We start from the raw sequence: 23,185 nt of genomic DNA, 5'->3' as shown, positions 1-23,185 counted from the left end.
GCCACACCCACATTCACTTCCTCAACACTCTTGCCGTGGTCCCCAAGGGTATCCTGGGAACCAACACTAACGTTCTCCGGGGACAGCTTGGCGATATCGGTCTCCGAGGTGGCCCTTTTCAACCGCCTAACCAGCTTCCCCTTCCTCTTCAACTCCAGCGGCCCAGAAGCAGCCAGTTCTTCATCAGTACAAAGCTTCTCAACGGCCGCCGAATTTTTCTTTTTCGGAGGCATAGCAGCCACCGTCAAAGATCTTTATCGCGATAAGCAGCTATAAATAGAAATTTCACACACACACGCAAGCACAGGCACACGCTAGCGCCCTAAAAACCGGTTTCGGTCAACGAAAGAAGCACCGCACAAAGCAGAAAACGAAAATTTTGGCTTCGGCAAGCGACACCAGAAAAACACGTCTGCTCTTAACGACAGTCAGAAAGCAACTTCGACCACGTCCCGTGCGAGCACTCCGGTATTTTTGCTCCGCACCACCAAGGACCAGGTGTCAACCGGTCGCGGCTCCACAGGGGGTGAAAAATCCACCACTGCGCCTCCATGGGGGCTGCTGCCGGCAGAACCGGCGCCAGACCGCCAACATTCATCGGACCGATGGCCTCCAAACGGCCCCGCAGTCGCTCATTCTCAGCAATAAGCGAAAAAATCAGCGCCTCATATTGGCTACCACAGCCTACCAAACTGCACATTACCTCCGTTGTCGCACCACCGTCCAACGCCACGCTCAACACCTGCTAGCTTATAGCCTGCATTCGCTCTACAGTGTTATTCACCTGCTTCTTTGGCAATGCAGGCACCGCAAATTGCGGCATATCTGCCGTCTCCACAGTGGGAGCCACACCCACATTAACTTCCTCAACACTCTTGCCGTGGTCCCCAAGGGTATCCTGGGAACCAACACTAACGTTCTCCGGGGACAGCTTGGCGTTATCGGTCTCCGAGCAGAAAACCAAAATTTTAGCAACTTCGACCACGTCCCGTGCGAGCACTCCGGCATTTTTGCTCCGCACCACCAAGAACCAGGTGTCAACCGGTCGCGGCTCCACAGGGGTGAAAAATCCACCACTGCGCCTCCAGGGGGGGCTGCTGCCGGCAGAACCGGCGCCAGACCGCCAACATTCATCGGACCGATGGCCTCCAAACGGCCCCGCAGTTGCTCATTCTCAGCAATAAGCGAAAAAATCAGCGCCTCATATTGGCTACTGCAGCCTACCAAACTGCACGTTACCTCCGTTGTCGCACCATCGTCAAACGCCACGCTCAACACCTGCTAGCTTATAGCCTGCATTCGCTCTACAGTGTTATTCACCTGCGTCTTTGGCAATGCAGGCACCGCAAATTGCGGCATATCTGCTGTCTCCACAGTGGGAGCCACACCCACATTAACTTCCTCAACACTCTTGCCGTGGTCCCCAAGGGTATCCTGGGAACCAACACTAACGTTCTCCGGGGACAGCTTGGCGTTATCGGTCTCCGAGGTGGCCCTTTTCAACCGCCTAACCAGCTTCCCCTTCCTCTTCAACTCCAGCGGCCCAGAAGCAGCCATGTCTTCATTAGAACAAAGCTTCTCAACGGCCGCCGAATTTTTCTTTTTCGGAGGCATAGCAGCCACCGTCAAAGATCTTTATCGCGATAAGCAGCTATAAATATAAATTTCACACACACGCAAACACAGGCACACGCTAAAGCCCTAAAAACCGGTTTCGGTCAACGAAAGAAGCACCGCACAAAGCAGAAAACCAAAATTTTAGCAACTTCGACCACGTCCCGTGCGAGCACTCCGGCATTTTTGCTCCGCACCACCAAGAACCAGGTGTCAACCGGTCGCGGCTCCACAGGGGGTGAAAAATCCACCACTGCGCCTCCATGGGGGGCTGCTGCCGGCAGAACCGGCGCCAGACCGCCAACATTCATCGGACCGATGGCCTCCAAACGGCCCCGCAGTCGCTCATTCTCAGCAATAAGCGAAAAAATCAGCGCCTCATATTGGCTAGCGACACCAGAAAAACTCGTCTGCTCTTAACGACAGTCAGAAAGCAACTTCGACCACGTCCCGTGCAGTGTTGCCAGATTTTGAGCGCCAAAATAAGCTAGATTTCACAAAAATACAAGCTAGAATAAGCTAAAAATTGTAAAAAACAGGCTAAAAAATAGGCTAAAAATAAAACAACTCATAGATATATACATTTCTAATTGTGTTATTATTTCATCCAATTCGCAATTGCTTGAATCGGTATATTTATCGCTGGAACGTATTAAATTTAAATATTTCTCCGGTAATTGATAGTTGTGACAACATTTTCCATGACGGCGCAATCCATATCTGTAAAATTCAAAAGAATTTTAGTCATATTCATGAAACAATTAAATATTTCTAAAACAAACATTATATTTAATATTGAGTTTTAGGATTTAACGGTTATTTTGTTCCTTAGCTTGGTCTTAACAATATTCATTTGATGGGGTCGTTCAATAGCAGCATTTGACCACGGTAGACTTAAAATGCCAATGGCAAATAAAGCGATTTCTTCAAAAGGCTTGTTTTTGCCAGCATCTTTATAAGTCAGTACTTCTGACCAAAATTGTATCGTGTCATCTGTACTTTGCCAAGGGACTAATTGAATTTTGCCATATTGGGCAAGAATTCCATCTATATTCTTATAGTTAAAGTGTTCCAATATGGAAATGAGATCATTATGATTTTTATTATGTTTGAGTACATTTTCTGCTGCAAAAACTTGCAGTTTTTCTAATGGCTCAAAATTATCTGGAAGTCTGAAATTAAGCATCAGATTATTATTTATTTTTAATATCAAATCCAATTGAAGCTTACCTTTCTCTGAGTTGGATAATTAGCTCCTTTATAAAATCCTTGCACATCTCTCTGATTTCGTTAACTTCATTATTATAATTTTTCTCTTTAATTTCCTTTTCAAATAAATATCCCATATATAATGAAGACACAGCAAATTCATCCAAGTCATCTTTCAAGACATCAATCTTTGCATCAGGCGGTGTTATTTTATTTTTGAGGAAATCGATGCTTGTCGATGAAAGTTTTGTTTGTAAACTGTTTTTGGCATTTTTTACACATTTACACATTTCACGATCACCAAGCAAGTTTCTGTATAGACCGAAACTTTTCAACGAAAATAAACTATAAATAAATTCTAAAATACCATGATACACCAAAATATGTACTACAAATATACTTTTTGTTCGATTTGTCTTAAAAAATACCAAAAAATACATGTAGGATATAAAAAGGAAAAACTAAGCAAAGTGAAATTAAAAAAGGTTAGATTTAAAGCTATTTTCATAATTTTTCAAGCTGTTCCGTTTTCAAATAAGCTAGATCTAGCCTTAAATAAGCTAAATTGGCAACACTGGTCCCGTGCACGCACTCCGGCATTTTTGCTCCGCACCACCAAGGACCAGGTGTCAACCGGTCGCGGCTCCACAGGGGGTGAAAAATCCACCACTGCGCCTCCATGAGGGGCTGCTGCCGGCAGAACCCGCGCCAGACCGCCTACATTCATCGGACCGATGGCCTCCAAACGGCCCCGCAGTCGCTCATTCTCAGCAATAAGCGAAAAAATCAGCGCCTCATATTGGCTACTGCAGCCTACCAAACTGCACATTACCTCCGTTGTCGCACCACCGTCCAACGCCACGCTCAACACCTGCTAGCTTATAGCCTGCATTCGCTCTACAGTGTTATTCACCTGCTTCTTTGGCAATGCAGGCACCGCAAATTTCGGCATATCTGCCGTCTCCACAGTGGGAGCCACACCCACATTAACTTCCTCAACACTCTTGCCGTGGTCCCCAAGGGTATCCTGGGAACCAACACTAACGTTCTCCGGGGACAGCTTGGCGTTATCGGTCTCCGAGGTGGCCCTTTTCAACCGCCTAACCAGCTTCCCCTTCCTCTTCAACTCCAGCGGCCCAGAAGCAGCCAGTTCTTCATCAGTACAAAGCTTCTCAACGGCCGCCGAATTTTTCTTTTTCGGAGGCATAGCAGCCACCGTCAAAGATCTTTATCGCGATAAGCAGCTATAAATAGAAATTTCACACACACACGCAAGCACAGGCACACGCTAGCGCCCTAAAAACCGGTTTCGGTCAACGAAAGAAGCACCGCACAAAGCAGAAAACGAAAATTTTGGCTTCGGCAAGCGACACCAGAAAAACACGTCTGCTCTTAATGACAGTCAGAAAGCAACTTCGACCACGTCCCGTGCGAGCACTCCGGTATTTTTGCTCCGCACCACCAAGGACCAGGTGTCAACCGGTCGCGGCTCCACAGGGGGTGAAAAATCCACCACTGCGCCTCCATGGGGGGCTGCTGCCGGCAGAACCGGCGCCAGACCGTCAACATTCATCGGACCGATGGCCTCCAAACGGCCCCGCAGTCGCTCATTCTCAGCAATAAGCGAAAAAATCAGCGCCTCATATTGGCTACCACAGCCTACCAAACTGCACATTACCTCCGTTGTCGCACCACCGTCCAACGCCACGCTCAACACCTGCTAGCTTATAGCCTGCATTCGCTCTACAGTGTTATTCACCTGCTTCTTTGGCAATGCAGGCACCGCAAATTGCGGCATATCTGCCGTCTCCACAGTGGGAGCCACACCCACATTAACTTCCTCAACACTCTTGCCGTGGTCCCCAAGGGTATCCTGGGAACCAACACTAACGTTCTCCGGGGACAGCTTGGCGTTATCGGTCTCCGAGCAGAAAACCAAAATTTTAGCAACTTCGACCACGTCCCGTGCGAGCACTCCGGTATTTTTGCTCCGCACCACCAAGGACCAGGTGTCAACCGGTCGCGGCTCCACAGGGGGTGAAAAATCCACCACTGCGCCTCCATGGGGGGCTGCTGCCGGCAGAACCGGCGCCAGACCGTCAACATTCATCGGACCGATGGCCTCCAAACGGCCCCGCAGTCGCTCATTCTCAGCAATAAGCGAAAAAATCAGCGCCTCATATTGGCTACCACAGCCTACCAAACTGCACATTACCTCCGTTGTCGCACCACCGTCCAACGCCACGCTCAACACCTGCTAGCTTATAGCCTGCATTCGCTCTACAGTGTTATTCACCTGCTTCTTTGGCAATGCAGGCACTGCAAACTGCGGCATATCTGCCGCCTCCACAGTGGGAGCCACACCCACATTCACTTCTTCAACACTCTTGCCGTGGTCCCCAAGGGTATCCTGGGAACCAACACTAACGTTCTCCGGGGACAGCTTGGCGATATCGGTACCCGAGGTGGCCCTTTCAACCGCCTAACTAGCTTCCCCTTCCTCTTCAACTCCAGCGGCCCAGAAGCAGCCTGGTCTTCATCAGAACAAAGCTTCTCAACGGCCGCCGAATTTTTCTTTTTCGGAGGCATAGCAGCCACCGTCAAAGATCTTTATCGCGATAAGCAGCTATAAATAGAAATTTCACACACACACGCAAACACAGGCACACGCTAGCGCCCTAAAAACCGGTTTCGGTCAACGAAAGAAGCACCGCACAAAGCAGAAAACGAAAATTTTGGCTTCGGCAAGCGACACCAGAAAAACACGTCTGCGCTTAACGACAGTCAGAAAGCAACTTCGACCACGTCCCGTGCGAGCACTCCGGTATTTTTGCTCCGCACCACCAAGGACCAGGTGTCAACCGGTCGCGGGTCCACAGGGGTGAAAAATCCACCACTGCGCCTCCATGGGGGGCTGCTGCCGGCAGAACCCGCGCCAGACCGCCTACATTCATCGGACCGATGGCCTCCAAACGGCCCCGCAGTCGCTCATTCTCAGCAATAAGCGAAAAAATCAGCTCCTCATATTGGCTACTACAGCCTACCAAACTGCACATTACCTCCGTTGTCGCACCACCGTCCAACGCCACGCTCAACACCTGCTAGCTTATAGCCTGCATTCGCTCTACAGTGTTATTCACCTGCTTCTTTGGCAATGCAGGCACCGCAAATTGCGGCATATCTGCCGTCTCCACAGTGGGAGCCACACCCACATTAACTTCCTCAACACTCTTGCCGTGGTCCCCAAGGGTATCCTGGGAACCAACACTAACGTTCTCCGGGGACAGCTTCGCGTTATCGGTCTCCGAGGTGGCCCTTTTCAACCGCCTAACCAGATTCCCCTTCCTCTTCAACTCCAGCGGCCCAGAAGCAGCCAGTTCTTCATCAGTACAAAGCTTCTCAACGGCCGCCGAATTTTTCTTTTTCGGAGGCATAGCAGCCACCGTCAAAGATCTTTATCGCGATAAGCAGCTATAAATATAAATTTCACACACGCGCAAACACAGGCACACGCTAGCGCCCTAAAAACCGGTTTCGGTCAACGAAAGAAGCACCGCACAAAGCAGAAAACCAAAATTTTAGCAACTTCGACCACGTCCCGTGCGAGCACTCCGGCATTTTTGCTCCGCACCACCAAGGACCAGGTGTCAACCGGTCGCGGCTCCACAGGGGTGAAAAATCCACCACTGCGCCTCCATGGGGGCTGCTGCCGGCAGAACCGGCGCCAGACCGCCAACATTCATCGGACCGATGGCCTCCAAACGGCCCCGCAGTCGCTCATTCTCAGCAATAAGCGAAAAAATCAGGGCCTCATATTGGCTAGCGACACCAGAAAAACTCGTCTGCTCTTAACGACAGTCAGAAAGCAGCTTCGACCACGTCCCGTGCAGTGTTGCCAGATTTTGAGCGCCAAAATAAGCTAGATTTCACAAAAATACAAGCTAGAATAAGCTAAAAATTTAAAAAAACAGGCTAAACGAGGGGGAACGTTGTGAGTTGCTGCGGAGACCGCAACTCTACAGTTATACCCGATACTTAGTCAGTATGGCTCTCCTCCGGCAGACGCCGCTAATATTAAACGACACGACAAAGAGTGCGTGCGAGCGAGACAGAAAATCAGTCTGAGCGTGACGTCGGGCGCTGCGTAGCCACTGCAAATTGATTTGTTCCTATTGGCTATAAAAATGATCTGATCTGATCCAGATTCAGCAATCTGATAGATATGGTCATTATCTATGATTCTGCGTTTTTAGTTTTCTCGAATGTGCAACATTGTGGATGCAACAGATTTTCGTCCTTTGTGTGGTCGGAAGGGGGTGGGGCGAAATTTTGAAATATTTTTGTAGCAGTGACATATCACAGAAGTCTGGATCCAAAACATCGTTGCTCTAGCTCTTATAGTCTTTGAGCACTAGGCGCTGAAGGGACGGACAGACGGACGGACGGACAGACAGACAGGGCTCAATCGACTCGGCTATTGATGCTGATCAAGAATATATATACTTTATGGGGTCGGAAACGATTCCTTCTGGACGTTACACACATCCGCTTTTACCACAAATCTAATATACCCCAATACTCATTTTGAGTATCGGGTATAAAAAGGTTAGATTTAAAGCTATTTTCATAATTTTTCAAGCTGTTCCGTTTTCAAATAAGCTAGATCTAGCCTTAAATAAGCTAAATTGGCAACACTGGTCCCGTGCGAGCACTCCGGCATTTTTGCTCCGCACCACCAAGGACCAGGTGTCAACCGGTCGCGGCTCCACAGGGGGTGAAAAATCCACCACAGCGCCTCCATGGGGGGCTGCTGCCGGCAGAACCCGCGCCAGACCGCCTACATTCATCGGACCGATGGCCCCCAAACGGCCCCGCAGTCGCTCATTCTCAGCAATAAGCGAAAAAATCAGCGCCTCATATTGGCTACTGCAGCCTATCAAACTGCACATTACCTCCGTTGTCGTACCACCGGCCAACGCCACGCCAACATTCATCGGACCGATGGCCTCCAAACGGCCCCGCAGTCGCTCATTGTCAGCAATAAGCGAAAAAATCAGCGCCTCATATTGGCTACTGCAGCCTACCAAACTGCACATTACCTCCGTTGTCAAACCATCGTCCAAAGCCACGCTCAACACCTGCTAGCTTATAGCCTGCATTCGCTCTAGAGTGTTATTCACCTGCTTCTTTGGCAATGCAGGCACCGCAAACTACGGCATATCTGCCGCCTCCACAGTGGGAGCCACACCCACATTCACTTCCTCAACACTCTTGCCGTGGTCCCCAAGGGTATCCTGGGAACCAACACTAACGTTCTACGGGACAGCTTGGCGATATCGGTCTCCGAGGTGGCCCTTTTCAACCGCCTAACCAGCTTCCCCTTCCTCTTCAACTCCAGCGGCCCAGAAGCAGCCAGTTCTTCATCAGAACAAAGCTTCTCAACGGCCGCCGAATTTTTCTTTTTCGGAGGCATAGCAGCCACCGTCAAAGATCTTTATCGCGATAAGCAGCTATAAATATAAATTTCACACACACACGAAAACACAGGCACACGCTAGCGCCCTAAAAACCGGTTTCGGTCAACGAAAGAAGCACCGCACAAAGCAGAAAACGAAAATTTTGGCTTCGGCAAGCGACACCAGAAAAACACGTCTGCTCTTAACGACAGTCAGAAAGCAACTTCGACCACGTCCCGTGCGAGCACTCCGGCATTTTTGCTCCGCACCACCAAGGACCAGGTGTCAACCGGTCGCGGCTCCACAGGGGGTGAAAAATCCACCACTGCGCCTCCATGGGGGGCTGCTGCCGGCAGAACCGGCGCCAGACCGCCAACATTCATCGGACCGATGGCCTCCAAACGGCCCCGCAGTCGCTCATTCTCAGCAATAAGCGAACAAATCAGCACCTCATAGTGGCTACTACAGCCTACCAAACTGCACATTACCTCCGTTGTCGCACCACCGTCCAACGCCACGCTCAACACCTGCTAGCTTATAGCCTGCATTCGCTCTACAGTGTTATTCACCTGCGTCTTTGGCAATGCAGGCACCGCAAACTGCGGCATATCTGCCGCCTCCACAGTGGGAGCCACACCCACATTCACTTCCTCAACACTCTTGCCGTGGTCCCCAAGGGTATCCTGGGAACCAACACTAACGTTCTACGGGGACAGCTTGGCGATATCGGTCTCCGAGGTGGCCCTTTTCAACCGCCTAACCAGCTTGCCCTTCCTCTTCAACTCCAGCGGCCCAGAAGCAGCCAGTTATTCATCAGAACAAAGCTTCTCAACTGCCGCCGAATTTTTCTTTTTCGGAGGCATAGCAGCCACCGTCAAAGATCTTTATCGCGATAAGCAGCTATAAATATAAATTTCACACACACACGCAAACACAGGCACACGCTAGCGCCCTTAAAACCGGTTTCGGTCAACGAGAGAAGCACCGCACAAAGCAGAAAACGAAAATTTTAGCAACTTCGACCACGTCCTGTGCGAGCACTCCGGCATTTTTGCCCCGCACCACCAAGGACCAGGTGTCAACCGGTCGCGGCTCCACAGGGGGTGAAAAATCCATCACTGCGCCTCCATGGGGGGCTGCTGCCGGCAGAACCGGCGCCAGACCGCCAACATTCATCGGACCGATGGCCTCCAAACGGCCCCGCAGTCGCTCATTCTCAGCAATAAGCGAAAAAATCAGCGCCTCATATTGGCTACTGCAGCCTACCAAACTGCACGTTACCTCCGTTGTCGCACCATCGTCAAACGCCACGCTCAACACCTGCTAGCTTATAGCCTGCATTCGCTCTACAGTGTTATTCACCTGCGTCTTTGGCAATGCAGGCACCGCAAACTGCGGCATATCTGCCGCCTCCACAGTGGGAGCCACACCCACATTCACTTCCTCAACACTCTTGCCGTGGTCCCCAAGGGTATCCTGGGAACCAACACTAACGTTCTCCGGGGACAGCTTGGCGATATCGGTCTCCGAGGTGGCTCTTTTCAACCGCCTAACCAGCTTCCCCTTCCTCTTCAACTCCAGCGGCCCAGAAGCAGCCAGTTCTTCATCAGAACAAAGCTTCTCAACGGCCGCCGAATTTTTCTTTTTCGGAGGCATAGCAGCCACCGTCAAAGATCTTTATCGCGATAAGCAGCTATAAATATAAATTTCACACACACACGCAAACACAGGCACACGCTAGCGCCCTAAAAACCGGTTTCAGTCAACGAAAGAAGCACCGCACAAAGCAGAAAACGAAAATTTTGGCTTCGGCAAGCGACACCAGAAAATCACGTCTGCTCTTAACGACAGTCAGAAAGCAACTTCGACCACGTCCCGTGCGAGCACTCCGGCATTTTTGCTCCGCACCACCAAGGACCAGGTGTCAACCGGTCGCGGCTCCACAGGGGGTGAAAAATCCACCACTGCGCCTCCATGGGGGGCTGCTGCCGGCAGAACCGGCGCCAGACCGCCAACATTCATCGGACCGATGGCCTCCAAACGGCCCCGCAGTCGCTCATTCTCAGCAATAAGCGAAAAAATCAGCACCTCATATTGGCTACTACAGCCTACTAAACTGCACATTACCTCCGTTGTCGCACCACCGTCCAACGCCACGCTCAACACCTGCTAGCTTATAGCCTGCATTCGCTCTACAGTGTTATTCACCTGCGTCTTTGGCAATGCAGGCACCGCAAACTGCGGCATATCTGCCGCCTCCACAGTGGGATCCACACCCACATTCACTTCCTCAACACTCTTGCCGTGGTCCCCAAGGGTATCCTGGGAACCAACACTAACGTTCTACGGGGACAGCTTGGCGATATCGGTCTCCGAGGTGGCCCTTTTCAACCGCCTAACCAGCTTCCCCTTCCTCTTCAACTCCAGCGGCCCAGAAGCAGCCAGTTCTTCATCAGAACAAAGCTTCTCAACTGCCGCCGAATTTTTCTTTTTCGGAGGCATAGCAGCCACCGTCAAAGATCTTTATCGCGATAAGCAGCTATAAATATAAATTTCACACACACACGCAAACACAGGCACACGCTAGCGCACTAAAAACCGGTTTAAGTCAACTAAAGAAGCACCGCACAAAGCAGAAAACGAAAATTTTAGCAACTTCGACCACGTCCTGTGCGAGCACTCCGGCATTTTTGCCCCGCACCACCAAGGACCAGGTGTCAACCGGTCGCGGCTCCACAGGGGGTGAAAAATCCATCACTGCGCCTCCATGGGGGCTGCTGCCGGCAGAACCGGCGCCAGACCGCCAACATTCATCGGACCGATGGCCTCCAAACGGCCCCGCAGTCGCTCATTCTCAGCAATAAGCGAAAAAATCAGCACCTCATATTGGCTACTACAGCCTACTAAACTGCACATTACCTCCGTTGTCGCACCACCGTCCAACGCCACGCTCAACACCTGCTAGCTTATAGCCTGCATTCGCTCTACAGTGTTATTCACCTGCGTCTTTGGCAATGCAGGCACCGCAAACTGCGGCATATCTGCCGCCTCCACAGTGGGATCCACACCCACATTCACTTCCTCAACACTCTTGCCGTGGTCCCCAAGGGTATCCTGGGAACCAACACTAACGTTCTACGGGGACAGCTTGGCGATATCGGTCTCCGAGGTGGCCCTTTTCAACCGCCTAACCAGCTTCCCCTTCCTCTTCAACTCCAGCGGCCCAGAAGCAGCCAGTTCTTCATCAGAACAAAGCTTCTCAACGGCCGCCGAATTTTTCTTTTTCGGAGGCATAGCAGCCACCGTCAAAGATCTTTATCGCGATAAGCAGCTATAAATATAAATTTCACACACACACGCAAACACAGGCACACGCTAGCGCCCTAAAAACCAGTTTCGGTCAACGAAAGAAGCACCGCACAAAGCAGAAAACGAAAATTTTGGCTTCGGCAAGCGACACCAGAAAAACACGTCTGCTCTTAACGATAGTCAGAAAGCAACTTCGACCACGTCCCGTGCGAGCACTCCGGTATTTTTGCTCCGCACCACCAAGGACCAGGTGTCAACCGGTCGCGGCTCCACAGGGGGTGAAAAATCCACCACTGCGCCTCCATGGGGGGCTGCTGCCGGCAGAACCGGCGCCAGACCGCCAACATTCATCGGACCGATGGCCTCAAAACGGCCCCGCAGTCGCTCATTCTCAGCAATAAGCGAAAAAGTCAGCACCTCTGTTGGCTACTACAGCCTACCAAACTGCACATTACCTCCGTTGTCGCACCACCGTCCAACGCCACGCTCAACACCTGCTAGCTTATAGCCTGCATTCGCTCTACAGTGTTATTCACCTGCGTCTTTGGCAATGCAGGCACCGCAAACTGCGGCATATCTGCCGCCTCCACAGTGGGAGCCACACCCACATTCACTTCCTCAACACTCTTGCCGTGGTCCCCAAGGGTATCCTGGGAACCAACACTAACGTTCTCCGGGGACAGCTTGGCGATATCGGTCTCCGAGTTGGCCCTTTTCAACCGCCTAACCAGCTTCCCCTTCCTCTTCAACTCCAGCGGCCCAGAAGCAGCCAGTTCTTCATCAGAACAAAGCTTCTCAACGGCCGCCGAATTTTTCTTTTTCGGAGGCATAGCAGCCACCGTCAAAGATCTTTATCGCGATAAGCAGCTATAAATATAAATTTCACACACACACGCAAACACAGGCACACGCTAGCGTCCTAAAAACCGGTTTCGGTCAACGAAAGAAGCACCGCACAAAGCAGAAAACGAAAATTTTAGCAACTTCGACCACGTCCCGTGCGAGCACTCCGGCATTTTTGCCCCGCACCACCAAGGACCAGGTGTCAACCGGTCGCGGCTCCACAGGGGTGAAAAATCCACCACTGCGCCTCCATGGGGGGCTGCTGCCGGCAGAACCGGCGCCAGACCGCCAACATTCATCGGACCGATGGCCTCCAAACGGCCCCGCAGTCGCTCATTCTCAGCAATAAGCGAAAAAATCAGCGCCTCATATTGGCTACTGCAGCCTATCAAACTGCACATTACCTCCGTTGTCGCACCATCGTCCAAAGCCACGCTCAACACCTGCTAGCTTATAGCCTGCATTCGCTCTACAGTGTTATTCACCTGCGTCTTTGGAAATGCAGGCACCGCAAACTGCGGCATATCTGTCGCCTCCACAGTGGGAGCCACACCCACATTCACTTCCTCAACACTCTTGCCGTGGTCCCCAAGGGTATCCTGGGAACCAACACTAACGTTCTCCGGGAAAGAACGAAAATTTTGGCTTCGGCAAGCGACACCAGAAAAACACGTCTGCTCTTAACGACAGTCAGAAAGCAACTTCGACCACGTCCCGTGCGAGCACTCCGGCATTTTTGCTCCGCACCACCACGGACCAGGTGTCAACCGGTCGCGGCTCCACAGGGGGTGAAAAATCCACCACTGCGCCTCCATGGGGGGCTGCTGCCGGCAGAACCGGCGCCAGACCGCCTACATTCATCGGACCGATGGCCTCCAAACGGCCCCGCAGTCGCTCATTCTTAGCAATAAGCGAAAAAATCAGCACCTCATATTGGCTACTACAGCCTACCAAACTGCACATTACCTCCGTTGTCGCACCACCGTCCAACGCCACGCTCAACACCTGCTAGCTTATAGCCTGCATTCGCTCTACAGTGTTATTCACCTGCGTCTTTGGCAATGCAGGCACCGCAAACTGCGGTATATCTGCCGCCTCCACAGTGGGAGCCACACCCACATTCACTTCCTCAACACTCTTGCCGTGGTCCCCAAGGGTATCCTGGGAACCAACACTAACGTTCTCCGGGAAAGAACGAAAATTTTGGCTTCGGCAAGCGACACCAGAAAAACACGTCTGCTCTTAACGACAGTCAGAAAGCAACTTCGACCACGTCCCGTGCGAGCACTCCGGCATTTTTGCTCCGCACCACCACGGACCAGGTGTCAACCGGTCGCGGCTCCACAGGGGGTGAAAAATCCACCACTGCGCCTCCATGGGGGGCTGCTGCCGGCAGAACCGGCGCCAGACCGCCAACATTCATCGGATCGATGGCCTCCAAACGGCCCCGCAGTCGCTCATTCTCAGCAATAAGCGAAAATATCAGCGTCTCATATTGGCTACTACAGCCTACCAAACTGCACATTACCTCCGTTGTCGCACCACCGTCCAACGCCACGCTCAACACCTGCTAGCTTATAGCCTGCATTCGCTCTACAGTGTTATTCACCTGCGTCTTTGGCAATGCAGGCACCGCAAACTGCGGCATATCTGCCGCCTCCACAGTGGGAGCCACACCCACATTCACTTCCTCAACACTCTTGCCGTGGTCCCCAAGGGTATCCTGGGAACCAACACTAACGTTCTCCGGGAAAGAACGAAAATTTTGGCTTCGGCAAGCGACACCAGAAAAACACGTCTGCTCTTAACGACAGTCAGAAAGCAACTTCGACCACGTCCCGTGCGAGCACTCCGGCATTTTTGCTCCGCACCACCACGGACCAGGTGTCAACCGGTCGCGGCTTCACAGGGGGTGAAAAATCCACCACTGCGCCTCCATGGGGGGCTGCTGCCGGCAGAACCGGCGCCAGACCGCCAACATTCATCGGACCGATGGCCTCCAAACGGCCCCGCAGTCGCTCATTGTCAGCAATAAGCGAAAAAATCAGCGCCTAATATTGGCTACTGCAGCCTATCAAACTGCACATTACCTCCGTTGTCGTACCACCGGCCAACGCCACGCCAACATTCATCGGACCGATGGCCTCCAAACGGCCCGCAGTCGCTCATTCTCAGCAATAAGCGAAAAAATCAGCGCCTCATATTGGCTACTGCAGCCTACCAAACTGCACATTACCTCCGTTGTCGCACCATCGTCCAAAGCCACGCTCAACACCTGCTAGCTTATAGCCTGCATTCGCTCTACAGTGTTATTCACCTGCGTCTTTGGCAATGCAGGCACCGCAAACTGCGGCATATCTGTCGCCTCCACAGTGGGAGCCACACCCACATTCACTTCCTCAACACTCTTGCCGTGGTCCCCAAGGGTATCCTGGGAACCAACACTAACGTTCTCCGGGAAAGAACGAAAATTTTGGCTTCGGCAAGCGACACCAGAAAAACACGTCTGCTCTTAACGACAGTCAGAAAGCAACTTCGACCACGTCCCGTGCGAGCACTCCGGCATTTTTGCTCCGCACCACCACGGACCAGGTGTCAACCGGTCGCGGCTCCACAGGGGGTGAAAAATCCACCACTGCGCCTCCATGGGGGGCTGCTGCCGGCAGAACCGGCGCCAGACCGCCAACGTTCATCGGATCGATGGCCTCCAAACGGCCCCGCAGTCGCTCATTCTCAGCAATAAGCGAAAAAATCAGCGTCTCATATTGGCTACTACAGCCTACCAAACTGCACATTACCTCCGTTGTCGCACCACCGTCCAACGCCACGCTCAACACCTGCTAGCTTATAGCCTGCATTCGCTCTACAGTGTTATTCACCTGCGTCTTTGGCAATGCAGGCACCGCAAACTGCGGCATATCTGCCGCCTCCACAGTGGGAGCCACACCCACATTCACTTCCTCAACACTCTTGCCGTGGTCCCCAAGGGTATCCTGGGAACCAACACTAACGTTCTCCGGGAAAGAACGAAAATTTTGGCTTCGGCAAGCGACACCAGAAAAACACGTCTGCTCTTAACGACAGTCAGAAAGCAACTTCGACCACGTCCCGTGCGAGCACTCCGGCATTTTTGCTCCGCACCACCACGGACCAGGTGTCAACCGGTCGCGGCTTCACAGGGGGTGAAAAATCCACCACTGCGCCTCCATGGGGGGCTGCTGCCGGCAGAACCGGCGCCAGACCGCCAACATTCATCGGACCGATGGCCTCCAAACGGCCCCGCAGTCGCTCATTGTCAGCAATAAGCGAAAAAATCAGCGCCTAATATTGGCTACTGCAGCCTATCAAACTGCACATTACCTCCGTTGTCGTACCACCGGCCAACGCCACGCCAACATTCATCGGACCGATGGCCTCCAAACGGCCCCGCAGTCGCTCATTCTCAGCAATAAGCGAAAAAATCAGCGCCTCATATTGGCTACTGCAGCCTACCAAACTGCACATTACCTCCGTTGTCGCACCATCGTCCAAAGCCACGCTCAACACCTGCTAGCTTATAGCCTGCATTCGCTCTACAGTGTTATTCACCTGCGTCTTTGGCAATGCAGGCACCGCAAACTGCGGCATATCTGTCGCCTCCACAGTGGGAGCCACACCCACATTCACTTCCTCAACACTCTTGCCGTGGTCCCCAAGGGTATCCTGGGAACCAACACTAACGTTCTCCGGGGAAGAACGAAAATTTTGGCTTCGGCAGGCGACACCAGAAAAACACGTCTGCTCTTAACGACAGTCAGAAAGCAACTTCGACCACGTCCCGTGCGAGCACTCCGGCATTTTTGCTCCGCACCACCACGGACCAGGTGTCAACCGGTCGCGGCTCCACAGGGGGTGAAAAATCCACCACTGCGCCTCCATGGGGGGCTGCTGCCGGCAGAACCGGCGCCAGACCGCCTACATTCATCGGACCGATGGCCTCCAAACGGCCCCGCAGTCGCTCATTCTTAGCAATAAGCGAAAAAATCAGCACCTCATATTGGCTACTACAGCCTACCAAACTGCACATTACCTCCGTTGTCGCACCACCGTCCAACGCCACGCTCAACACCTGCTAGCTTATAGCCTGCATTCGCTCTACAGTGTTATTCACCTGCGTCTTTGGCAATGCAGGCACCGCAAACTGCGGCATATCTGCCGCCTCCACAGTGGGAGCCACACCCACATTCACTTCCTCAACACTCTTGCCGTGGTCCCCAAGGGTATCCTGGGAACCAACACTAACGTTCTCCGGGGACAGCTTGGCGATATCGGTCTCCGAGGTGGCCCTTTTCAACCGCCTAACCAGCTTCCCCTTCCTCTTCAACTCCAGCGGCCCAGAAGCAGCCAGTTCTTCATCAGAACAAAGATTCTCAACGGCCGCCGAATTTTTCTTTTTCGGAGGCATAGCAGCCACCGTCAAAGATCTTTATCGCGATAAGCAGCTATAAATATAAATTTCACACACACACGCAAACACAGGCACACGCTAGCGCCCTAAAAACCGGTTTCGGTCAACGAAAGAAGCACCGCACAAAGCAGAAAACGAAAATTTTAGCAACTTCGACCACGTCCTGTGCGAGCACTCCGGCATTTTTGCCCCGCACCACCACGGACCAGGTGTCAACCGGTCGCGGCTCCACAGGGGTGAAAAATCCACCACTGCGCCTCCATGGGGGGCTGCTGCCGGCAGAACCGGCGCCAGACCGCCTACATTCATCGGACCGATGGCCTCCAAACGGCCCCGCAGTCGCTCATTCTTAGCAATAAGCGAAAAAATCAGCACCTCATATTGGCTACTACAGCCTACCAAACTGCACATTACCTCCGTTGTCGCACCACCGTCCAACGCCACGCTCAACACCTGCTAGCTTATAGCCTGCATTCGCTCTACAGTGTTATTAACCTGCGTCTTTGGCAATGCAGGCACCGCAAACTGCGGCATATCTGCCGCCTCCACAGTGGGAGCCACACCCACATTCACTTCCTAAACACCCTTGCCGTGGTCCCCAAGGGTATCCTGGGAACCAACACTAACGTTCTCCGGGGACAGCTTGGCGATATCGGTACCCGAGGTGGCCCTTTTCAACCGCCTAACCAGCTTCCCCTTCCTCTTCAACTCCAGCGGCCCAGAAGCAGCCAGGTCTTCATCAGAACAAAGCTTCTCAACGGCCGCCGAATTTTTTTTTTTCGGATGCATAGCAGCCACCGTCAAAGATCTTTATCGCGATAAGCAGCTATAAATAGAAATTTCACACACACACGCAAACACAGGCACACGCTAGCGCCCTAAAAACCGGTTTCGGTCAACGAAAGAAGCACCGCACAAAGCAGAAAACCAAAATTTAAGCAACTTCGACCACGTCCCGTGCGAGCACTCCGGCATTTTTGCTCCGCACCACCAAGGACCAGGTGTCAACCGGTCGCGGCTCCACAGGGGGTGAAAAATCCACCACTGCGCCTCCATGGGGGGCTGCTGCCGGCAGAACCGGCGCCAGACCGCCAACATTCATCGGACCGATGGCCTCCAAACGGCCCCGCAGTCGCTCATTGTCAGCAATAAGCGAAAAAATCAGCGCCTCATATTGGCTACTGCAGCCTACCAAACTGCACATTACCTCCGTTGTCGCACCATCGTCCAAAGCCACGCTCAACACCTGCTAGCTTATAGCCTGCATTCGCTCTACAGTGTTATTCACCTGCTTCTTTGGCAATGCAGGCACCGCAAACTGCGGCATATCTGCCGCCTCCACAGTGGGAGCCACACCCACATTCACTTCCTAAACACCCTTGCCGTGGTCCCCAAGGGTATCCTGGGAACCAACACTAACGTTCTCCGGGGACAGCTTGGCGATATCGGTACCCGAGGTGGCCCTTTTCAACCGCCTAACCAGCTTCCCCTTCCTCTTCAACTCCAGCGGCCCAGAAGCAGCCAGGTCTTCATCAGAACAAAGCTTCTCGGCGGCCTCCGAATTTTTCTTTTTCGGAGGCATAGCAGCCACCGTCAAAGATCTTTATCGCGATAAGCAGCTATAAATAGAAATTTCACACACACACGCAAACACAGGCACACGCTAGCGCCCTAAAAACCGGTTTCGGTCAACGAAAGAAGCACCGCACAAAGCAGAAAACCAAAATTTAAGCAACTTCGACCACGTCCCGTGCGAGCACTCCGGCATTTTTGCTCCGCACCACCAAGGACCAGGTGTCAACCGGTCGCGGCTCCACAGGGGGTGAAAAATCCACCACTGCGCCTCCATGGGGGGCTGCTGCCGGCAGAACCGGCGCCAGACCGCCAACATTCATCGGACCGATGGCCTCCAAACGGCCCCGCAGTCGCTCATTCTCAGCAATAAGCGAAAAAATCAGCGCCTCATATTGGCTACTACAGCCTACCAAACTGCACATTACCTCCGTTGTCGCACCACCGTCCAACGCCACGCTCAACACCTGCTAGCTTATAGCCTGCATTCGCTCTACAGTGTTATTCACCTGCTTCTTTGGCAATGCAGGCACCGCAAATTGCGGCATATCTGCCGTCTCCACAGTGGGAGCCACACCCACATTAACTTCCTCAACACTCTTGCCGTGGTCCCCAAGGGTATCCTGGGAACCAACACTAACGTTCTCGGGGACAGCTTGGCGTTATCGGTCTCCGAGGTGGCCCTTTTCAACCGCCTAACCAGCTTCCCCTTCCTCTTCAACTCCAGCGGCCCAGAAGCAGCCAGTTCTTCATCAGTACAAAGCTTCTCAACGACCGCCGAATTTTTCTTTTTCGGAGGCATAGCAGCCACCGTCAAAGATCTTTATCGCGATAAGCAGCTATAAATAGAAATTTCACACACACGCAAACACAGGCACACGCTAGCGCCCTAAAAACCGGTTTCGGTCAACGAAAGAAGCACCGCACAAAGCAGAAAACCAAAATTTTAGCAACTTCGACCACGTCCCGTGCGAGCACTCCGGCATTTTTGCTCCGCACCACCAAGGACCAGGTGTCAACCGGTCGCGGCTCCACAGGGGGTGAAAAATCCACCACTGCGCCTCCATGGGGGCTGCTGCCGGCAGAACCGGCGCCAGACCGCCAACATTCATCGGACCGATGGCCTCCAAACGGCCCGCAGTCGCTCATTCTCAGCAATAAGCGAAAAAATCAGCGCCTCATATTGGCTAGCGACACCAGAAAAACTCGTCTGCTCTTAACGACAGTCAGAAAGCAACTTCGACCACGTCCCGTGCAGTGTTGCCAGATTTTGAGCGCCAAAATAAGCTAGATTTAAAAAAAATACAAGCTAGAATAAGCTAAAAATTGTAAAAAACAGGCTAAAAATAAAACAACTCATAGATATATACATTTCTAATTGTGTTATTATTTCATCCAATTCGCAATTGCTTGAATCGGTATATTTATCGCTGGAACGTATTAAATTTAGATATTTCTCCGGTAATTGATAGTTGTGACAACATTTTCCATGACGGCGCAATCCATATCTGTAAAATTCAAAAGAACTTTAGTCATATTCATGAAACAATTAAATATTTCTAAAACAAACATTATATTTAATATTGAGTTTAAGGATTTAACGGTCATTTTGTTCCTTAGCTTGGTCTTAACAATATTCATTTGATGGGGTCGTTCAATAGCAGCATTTGACCACGGTAGACTTAAAATGCCAATGGCAAATAAAGCGATTTCTTCAAAAGGCTTGTTTTTGCCAGCATCTTTATAAGTCAGTACTTCTGACCAAAATTGTATCGTGTCATCTGTACTTTGCCAAGGGACTAATTGAATTTTGCCATATTGGGCAAGAATTCCATCTATATTCTTATAGTTAAAGTGTTCCAATATGGAAATGAGATCATTATGATTTTTATTATGTTTGAGTACATTTTCTGCTGCAAAAACTTGCAGTTTTTCTAATGGCTCAAAATTATCTGGAAGTCTGAAATTAAGCATCAGATTATTATTTATTTTTAATATCAAATCCAATTGAAGCTTACCTTTCTCTGAGTTGGATAATTAGCTCCTTTATAAAATCCTTGCACATCTCTCTGATTTCGTTAACTTCATTATTATAATTTTTCTCTTTAATTTCCTTTTCAAATAAATATCCCATATATAATGAAGACACAGCAAATTCATCCAAGTCATCTTTCAAGACATCAATCTTTGCATCAGGCGGTGTTACTTTATTTTTGAGGAAATCGATGCTTGTCGATGAAAGTTTTGTTTGTAAACTCTTTTTGGCATGTTTTACACATTTACACATTTCACGATCACCAAGCAAGTTTCTGAATAGACCGAAACTTTTCAACGAAAATAAACTATAAATAAATTCTTAAATACCATGATACACCAAAATATGTACTACAAATATACTTTTTGTTCGATTTGTCTTAAAAAATACCAAAAAATACATGTAGGATATAAAAAGGAAAAACTAAGCAAAGTGAAGTTAAAAAAGGTTAGATTTAAAGCTATTTTCATAATTTTTCAAGCTGTTCCGTTTTCAAATAAGCTAGATCTAGCCTTAAATAAGCTAAATTGGCAACACTGGTCCCGTGCGAGCACTCCGGCATTTTTGCTCCGTTCCACCAAGGACCAGGTGTCAACCGGTCGCGGCTCCACAGGGGGTGAAAAATCCACCACTGCGCCTCCATGGGGGGCTGCTGCCGGCAGAACCGGCGCCAGACCGCCAACATTCATCGGACCGATGGCCTCCAAACGGCCCCGCAGTCGCTCATTCTCAGCAATAAGCGAAAAAATCAGCGTCTCATATTGGCCACTATAGCCTACCAAACTGCACATTACCTCCGTTGTCGCACCACCGTCCAACGCCACGCTCAACACCTGCTAGCTTATAGCCTGCATTCGCTCTACAGTGTTATTCACCTGCTTCTTTGGCAATGCAGGCACCGCAAACTGCGGCATATCTGCCGCCTCCACAGTGGGAGCCACACCCACATTCACTTCCTCAACACTCTTGCCGTGGTCCCAAGGGTATCCTGGGAACCAACACTAACGTTCTCCGGGACAGCTTGGCGTTATCGGTCTCCGAGGTGGCCCTTTTCAACCGCCTAACCAGCTTCCCCTTCCTCTTCAACTCCAGCGGCCCAGAAGCAGCCAGGACTTCATCAGAACAAAGCTTCTCAACGGCCGCCGAATTTTTCTTTTTCGGAGGCATAGCAGCCACCGTCAAAGATCTTTATCGCGATAAGCAGCTATAAATAGAAATTTCACACACACACGCAAACACAGGCCCACGCTAGCGCCCTAAAAACCGGTTTCGGTCAACGAAAGAAGCACCGCACAAAGCAGAAAACCAAAATTTTAGCAACTTCGACCACGTCCCGTGCGAGCACTCCGGCATTTTTGCCCCGCACCACCAAGGACCAGGTGTCAACCGGTCGCGGCTCCACAGGGAGTGAAAAATCCATCACTGCGCCTCCATGGGGGACTGCTGCCGGCAGAACCGGCGCCAGACCGCCAACATTCATCGGACCGATGGCCTCCAAACGGCCCCGCAGTCGCTCATTCTCAGCAATAAGCGAAAAAATCAGCGCCTCATATTGGCTACTGCAGCCTACCAAACTGCACATTACCTCCGTTGTCGCACCACCGTCCAAAGCCACGCTCAACACCTGCTAGCTTATAGCCTGCATTCGCTCTACAGTGTTATTCACCTGCGTCTTTCGCAATGCAGGCACCGCAAACTGCGGCATATCTGCCGCCTCCACAGTGGGAGCCACACCCACATTCACTTCCTCAACACTCTTGCCGTGGTCCCCAAGGGTATCCTGGGAACCAACACTAACGTTCTCCGGGGACAGCTTGGCGATATCGGTCTCCGAGGTGGCCCTTTTCAACCGCCTAACCAGCTTCCCCTTCCTCTTCAACTCCAGCGGCCCAGAAGCAGCCAGGTCTTCATCAGAACAAAGCTTCTCAACGGCCGCCGAATTTTTCTTTTTCGGAGGCATAGTAGCCACCGTTAAAGATCTTTATCGCGATAAGCAGCTATAAATATAAATTTCACACACACACGCAAACACAGGCACACGCTAGCGCCCTAAAAACCGGTTTCGGTCAACGAAAGAAGCACCGCACAAAGCAGAAAACGAAAATTTTGGCTTTAGCAAGCGACACCAGAAAAACACGTCTGCTCTTAAAGACAGTCAGAAAGCAACTTCGACCACGTCCCGTGCGTGAACTCCGGCATTTTTGCTCCGCACCACCAAGGACCAGGTGTCAACCGGTCGCGGCTCCAAAGGGGCTGAAAAATCCATCACTGCGCCTCCATTAGGGGCTGCTGCCGGCAGAACCGGCGCCAGACCGCCAACATTCATCGGACCGATGGCCTCCAAACGGCCCCGCAGTCGCTCATTCTCAGAAATAAGCGAAAAAATCAGCGCCTCATATTGGCTACTGCAGCCTACCAAACTGCACATTACCTCCGTTGTCGCTAGCTTATAGCCTGCATTCGCTCTACAGTGTTATTCACCTGCTTCTTTGGCAATGCAGGCACCGCAAATTGCGGCATATCTGCCGTCTCCACAGTGGGAGCCACACCCACATTAACTTCCTCAACACTCTTGCCGTGGTCCCCAAGGGTATCCTGGGAACCAACACTAACGTTCTCCGGGGACAGCTTGGCGTTATCGGTCTCCGAGGTGGCCCTTTTCAACCGCCTAACCAGCTTCCCTTCCTCTTCAACTCCAGC

At 51.5% G+C, this 23,185-nt stretch overlaps 1 long non-coding RNA gene across 1 annotated transcript; it reads right to left on the bottom strand.

Annotated features, from left to right (window-relative positions):
* Positions 1–19,839: 19,839 nt before the first annotated feature.
* LOC117195299 lies at positions 19,840–20,677 on the bottom strand. The gene is made up of 3 exons (XR_004475033.1): positions 20,469–20,677; positions 20,021–20,410; positions 19,840–19,958 (listed from the first exon to the last, which is right to left on the bottom strand). It is a non-coding gene; the product is annotated as an uncharacterized LOC117195299 (long non-coding RNA).
* Positions 20,678–23,185: the final 2,508 nt, after the last annotated feature.

The sequence above is a fragment of the Drosophila miranda genome, unplaced genomic scaffold (genome assembly GCF_003369915.1).
Source record: "Drosophila miranda strain MSH22 unplaced genomic scaffold, D.miranda_PacBio2.1 Contig_AX2_pilon, whole genome shotgun sequence".
In the NCBI taxonomy this organism is placed as follows: Eukaryota; Metazoa; Arthropoda; class Insecta; order Diptera; family Drosophilidae; genus Drosophila; species Drosophila miranda.
This window is presented reverse-complemented; position numbering and strand designations above follow the sequence as displayed.